Source organism: Thermobia domestica, chromosome 2 (genome assembly GCF_964235325.1).
Source record: "Thermobia domestica chromosome 2, izTheDome1.hap1.1, whole genome shotgun sequence".
NCBI lineage: Eukaryota > Metazoa > Arthropoda > Insecta > Zygentoma > Lepismatidae > Thermobia > Thermobia domestica.
Window position 1 is genome coordinate 370,138,165 of NC_137455.1, and position 6,784 is coordinate 370,144,948.

Below are 6,784 nucleotides of genomic sequence, written 5' to 3' on the forward strand. Positions count from 1 at the left end.
GAAATTAAAGAAGAGAGAGAGAAGAGAGAATTGTCACGGTGGGGAAAAGCCACTGAGCCGTGTCAGATGGAATCTATTGATTAAAATAGGAACCATTGGTCAAACCGAACCACTGGCGTAATCCTAAGATAATTCATTGCTTTTTATACATTACTTATAGTTTCAATACAGGAATAGTTGCTGCGATTGGGATTAAGTTTTGGATCACTGAATCCGCATGAGGAAACCTTTGTGTATATTCCTTAGCGTTGTTGCAAAAATGAAATGAAATCTTTGAGTTTTACGTCTCACGGTTATGCCGGTTAGCCTAAAGGAGACGGTGATGATGAGTAATGAATGAAATGGTGGAATGAAGAAAGTGGGAGGAAACGGAAGAACTCCGAGAAAACCCACGCACACGGTGTTTGTTCACCACAAAGTTCACTTGGCGGGGGCTAGGATCGAATCCGGGACCCCAAGCACCAGAGGTGAACGCTCTACCACTGAGCCACCGCGGCCCCTGTTGCAAAAATGAAAACATTTCAGTTGAATATCCCACGATCGTGACCTTTAGTATAAGAGAGACGACGATTAAAGCAACTGAATGATGATGGAAGAATTGGTGGAATTAGAAAGTTGGAGGCAACGTTGATACCACGAGAAAACCCATGGACAAAATTTTGCCCACCACAAACATACTTGGTCGGGGATCGAACCAAAGACCCTACCCACCAAGAGGTAGATAACCACTCTATCACTGAGCCACCGTAGCCCATCTTCTTGTTCCTTACCGTTGTTGCAATGCTACTTGTAGATCTACGGACGAATGAATGTAATCATTCTTTGATTTCCCATATTTACACTTACCATATTTTGAAAGCCCTAAAAAGTTTTTTTTTTTTTAAGTAAAATAGCTCTATTTACTGTAGGCCTTTAGGATTTACTAGTCATTTAGCCTAATTCTCATTTGGCTTAACACTTTATCAGCTATTATTCACATTCGCTATTTTAGGCGAAATACGATTTCTCATTCTGTTTACCTATTGACACACTGACAGTTTTTTATCATCAAAAATTCACATCGCAGCCCCATCCGCTATTATACGACTTTGTCTGTTGGTAAAGGGCTGCGAGTTTACTACAGACAGTGGCGTATTTACGATTTTCTTTCAGGGGGGGTTGCAAATTGTATTCCTAAAAATGTGACAATTATGCAAGATATTTCATTTACTTTAAAATAATAAATAAAATTTCTAGGGGCTTAAGCCCAGAAGCCCCCTTAAATACGCCACTGATTACAGATGTTCACATTTTAACTTACACACACAGGCGGCTCATAGAGAATTACACCGGTAAACATTATTTTTTTAAAAAAAAAAGAGTAGTTTGAAAAGTGTACTAAGTACGGTATTGTATGCAATAATTAATACATTACATAACCTCAGTTTCAAGCTCGAAAACTTAAATTTTTATCATTGTGGCTTTCTTCACGACCTGCGTCTGCTGATATTCATTTTGAGGTACGACTTCATTACTCGTTCTAACAAATAATTAATATATTTATAATTATTTCTTCAAGGTACGAGTACTTATTTCTTGTATGTGATTTCTTGTGCATTTGAAATATTTTTTATTCAAGTAGCTATTTAAAAAACAACATGTACTTATGATAGAGTTAATTGTTGTAATTGGAATGTTCTTTATGAATGAACCGGTCGCTATCACTGTCAGCGTTGCCAGACTCACAGCTCGGAATTATTACAAAATCTAATCGAAATTATGCTAGATTCGGTCAAATTATTCTAGATCCTCATAATTACTAATTCAGGAGTTTTAAAAGAAAAGAAAAAAAAACAATGTGAGATACGATAACGTAACTTAAAATACGCAGAGCGTAAGAATGCGTGGATAGAACTTAATACTTCACGCACCAAAGCTTTAACTCAACTAAAGTAGTGCAGTCGTTACCAGACTCAATGGCGTATATATCGTATAAACGAATGCAGTTTTTTTTTTATTTTTATACATATTTTGAAAGAAAATTACCTCGCAGCATAAGCGAAGTTGGGAATTGTCTGCTGGCGGGTGGGCAGATGTTTGGTCGGTCTCGGACCTTTCATTTCAGGAATAAAGATGGTGAAGGTGTCAAAAGTTGGGGGAAAGAATGGCCCCCATAGCTCCGCCCATGCGTCGCAGTTAAAGAATTAGAAAACCCTGGGTGGAACCACAGAAAGAAAAAGCCCAAAGCCGTTTGTAACTTACTTCGGAAAATAAGACTGCCTGTATGGTTTACCGACTGTATGAATCAATGGGAGAGGATATATTTCTGCCGTTCTTTTTCTTCCCACGACCAACTTCTTTCTAATCTCCAGGTTTTGCGGCTTTTTGATAAACTTGCTGAAATTATGCTAGATTTGGGCAGGACGCTAAAAGCAAGATGCTAGATGCTAGAGACATGCAAATTATGCTAGATCTAGCATAATCTGGCAACGCTGATCACTGTTTAGGAATAAGAATAAGAATAAGAATTATTTATTGTCGTTAAACAACATGATGTTGTAATAGACAACGTCAAAATTTAAGTTTGATTACATATAATATTTACAATTTTAATTAATCAATACAATATTTTGTATTTTACCTAGTACTACTTTTCTATTCTAATACTGAAATTTCTTCCGTAAATTCTGAAATACTATATATACACTTTTCTAAGAGCCACTTTTTACAAAAACATTTAAAATTTTTAATCTCCATTTCTCTCACTCTAGGTGGCAATAGATTATACAATTTCATCCCTATATATTTATAACTATTTTGAGTTTTGCACAGCCGTACATGGGGAATATTTATTTCATTTTTGCGCCTTGTATTGTGTGAGTGAACACTACTTCGAGTAACATAATTTGTACAGTTTTCTTTGATATAAATAAGGCACGATAATATGTACATGGACGGGATGGTCATTATTTCAAAATCTTTGAAAAAATGTCTACATGATTCTCTCTCTGGAGTTCCTGTTATCGTTCTTATCGCTCTTTTTTGCCACTTAAATACTGTTTGTGCTCCGGAAGAATTACCCCATAATAGTATGCCATACGACAGATGAGAGTGAAAGAAAGCATAATATGCAGTGATTAATAGACTTTTACTTACAGATATTTTCAATTTACATAACACATATACTGCCCTTGATAATTTTTTACAAAGTTGCATAGTATGCACATTCCAGTTTAATTTCGTATCTAAGTATATCCCTAATAGATTAACTGAGAAGCATTCTTTTGTATCAGTTGTGGAGCTGCTGAGATGAAAGTATAACTTCTCTGTTTTATTATGGTTCAAATTTAATTTATTGTGAAACAGCCAATCAGTAGATTTATCTATTGCTTTATTATTTTTCGTGTGTATTGCGTTTATATTATTATCTTTCGTTATAAATGTAGTGTCATCGGCATACATAACAGTGGTTTCTAATAAGTAGTCAGGTAAATCGTTAATGTATACCAGAAATAGAAAAGGTCCAATGACACTTCCCTGTGGCACTCCTGTTAATATTTCAAGTACGTTTGACTGTTTATTTTGTACACACACAACTTGTTTTCTACTTTCTAGATAAGACCTGATCAATAAGAGCTCAGTTCCTCTGATCCCATAATACTGTAATTTCTGAATCAATATTTCATGTGAAACAGTATCAAAAGCCTTAGGATACTTAAATCTAATAATGTTGCGCAAGCGAATGAACTGTTTTCAAAGGCATCAATTACATCAGATACAACTTTTTCAACAGCTTTAGTTGTGGACATACCTTTCCGAAACCCATATTGTGCACACTTAATGAGATTGTTATTTTCAAAGTACAGAGTTAGTTGTTCTTTCATGCAATGTTCAATAATTTTTGATACAATTGGTACGAGAGATATTGGTCTGTAGTTGCTGGGACAGTTTTTGTCCCCTTTTTTATGTATGGGAATAGTAACTGCAATCTTAAGACAATCTGGGAACACTCCTTCTACTAGTATCAAATTAATTAAGTGTGTAAGGGGTTCCACTATTACGTCTATAATATTTCTAATTGTACTATTAGTAAACCCATATAACTTATTTACTAGAAGTACAACTTTACTTAAACCGTTTCCCAATAGATAGCTTTAGTAGTAATGGTAATGAAAAGAAACAGATGAAGGCGTTATACAATAAGCTTGGGAATTTGTCAACATAACTTAGGGGTAAAAGTAGATCTTAAAAGGAAGTCACTTCGTTTCCGGTGGCTCTCTTCGCTCATTGAATTTTTTTTAGGAAGTGGAGGGACACAATAGGTATTATTGGAAGTGGGATAACATTGTTCCCCCTCACTTTTACTCCTGAACATAACCCCATCGAAACATTAGTCGATTTGTATCCGCATTGTCAAGTTATTCTCGAATGAAAATTTCAGTTTATGAGCCAAATTCTCGTGATTTGTGGGATTTCTTCATTAGGAAGAAAATTGCGGCTAAGGCTCATTGAATGCTCTCAACAGTGGCGTATTTAGGGGGGGGCTTCCGGGCTTAAGCCCCCCGAAATCTTACTTACTATAGTAAAATATATTAAATATCTTGGAGAATTTTCACATTTTCAGGCAAAGCCCCCCCCCCCGAATGTTAGAAAAGCCCCTCCCGAAACAAAATCGTAAATACGCCACTGGCTCTCAAGTACTTATGGCGAGACCGCTATTAGCAAAGAACGTTTCGTGAGTAGTTTCAACATTTCAAGAACAGTAATTTTGACATCGAAGACCGGCATGGCGATGGAGGAGAGGTTTTCAAAAATGTAAAATTGGAGGCATTACTTCTTGAAGTGAGCGAATATACGTCCCGTTTTGACCGGGACAGTCCCGTTTTAGTGGCGTGTCCCGTCAGTAGATGGAAAATAGTATTTGTCCCGTTTTATCCAAGTGAAAGAAGTAAATAAACCCACTAGGCCTTATGCGGAATCGTTCTGACGCGTGACTAGTGCCATACTAAAGAGTTCGATATACATATTTTCCTGCAGTAGTCAGACCTGTAGTATGACGCTAATCATACGTCGAAACGACTCTGCATAAGGTCCACTACCTCTACTCCTTGTAAAGGTATTAATAATAACAAAGAGGCAAGAATTAAACTGAAATTCTGTACATTAAACATGATCTACAGTTCGCTGTACTGCTCGAAAGGGAGCAGAGGTTTCAGCAGTTGCTTGTTTGTTGAACAAATTTCAATGTCTTTCCTTTTTAATAAGTATCAAATTATTTGACCGCGCTCTGTAGTAAAGAGAGAGAGGAGGGGAGCTTTGATACCAGGGCGCTGATGAGAACAAAGGTAAGACTAAAAGTCCAGGGTTGCTAGTTCAGAACCAGTTGCAATCCTAGCCACATTCTTTTCACTTCTAGCCATTTTATAGTCAATTTTCATATTAATTCTTACGTATCTAAAAATATAGTCATTATAAGTAAATTGTACGTAGGTAGAGTTAATCGCAATTTCTTACGGGCATGGCGAGAGATGCTGGTAATTTGGCACTTGGCAGGGGAGGGTGTTGGTTGGGTGTTGACAACACCGCAAAGTCAGTGTAATATAATATAAATGCGTTAGGTACTGCTAAGGTAAACAGGAACTAATTTACGCACTGACCTGTTTCTCATTTCTCATGAGTTTTAAAAAGCCGGAACCTGTCCGGTTTTCAGCTGAAAATATTATGGTCACCCACCCTATCTTGAAGACTCATGTCAAATGCAAGAAGAATTGGCAGAATCACAAGAAGTGACTCAAGAAGCCATTGCAAAACACCTCAAAAGCCATGGGAATGATTTAGAAAAAGAAAATTGGGTGCCATACGAGTTGAAGTCGAGAGATGTTGAACGGCGTTTGTTTGCTTGTGAACAGCTGCTTGGAGTTCGGCAGTGGCTGTTGTAGTGGGTGCCTTGTGTCTGGTGGTGTTCCGTGAGGTAGAAGGCTAAGTGGGACTTGCTAACACCTACACTACACTTACACTTTCTGTTACATTTACACATACATACATTCCCTTCTTTTTTATACGCTTTCCTTTTTCATTTTACACTTCCCACTTACCCTTAATTTTTTGCCCTGTTCATCTTGGCTTTTCGCCCTCTTTCCCTGTCCGAATTCTTTCCCGATTTTGACCTTTTCCTGACTTTGACTATTTTTCTGATTCGTGTCACTTTTTCCCGATTGTGTCCTGTATTTTATTCTATTTTGTTTTTGAATCATAAATCCTCTGTTTGAGGTACACATTTGACCATTTAGCATTTGTAGCACATATGACTAGTGAGCTGGTGCACCTACCTATTTGACTGATAATAGTCATACGACAAGACAAGACAAGAACAGCTGCTTGAAACGCAAAGACGAAGGAATTTCTGCATTGCATTGTGACTAAAAAAAAAAAAAAAAAAAAAAAAAACTCATTACGCTAACGACAAGCGCAGAAAATCATTGGAACGTTCCGCGTTGATGGCTAAACCAGCTCGGTGTAGTGTATAATGAGATGTTGAAACCGACTGAAACAATCACAGGCAATCTGTATCAAAAGCAATTAATGCATTTAAGCCGAGCATTGAAAGACGAGAGACACGATAAAGTGACTGTACACCATGACAATGTTCGACTACATATTGCAAAGTCGATCGAAACATAATTGGAAACGTTGAAATCGAAAGTGCTGTCCTACTCATCGAAGTCTCTAGACATTGCACCATCTGACTATCACTTGTTTCGATCAATGGGACACAGCTTGGCTGACCAGCACTTTCGTTCTTATG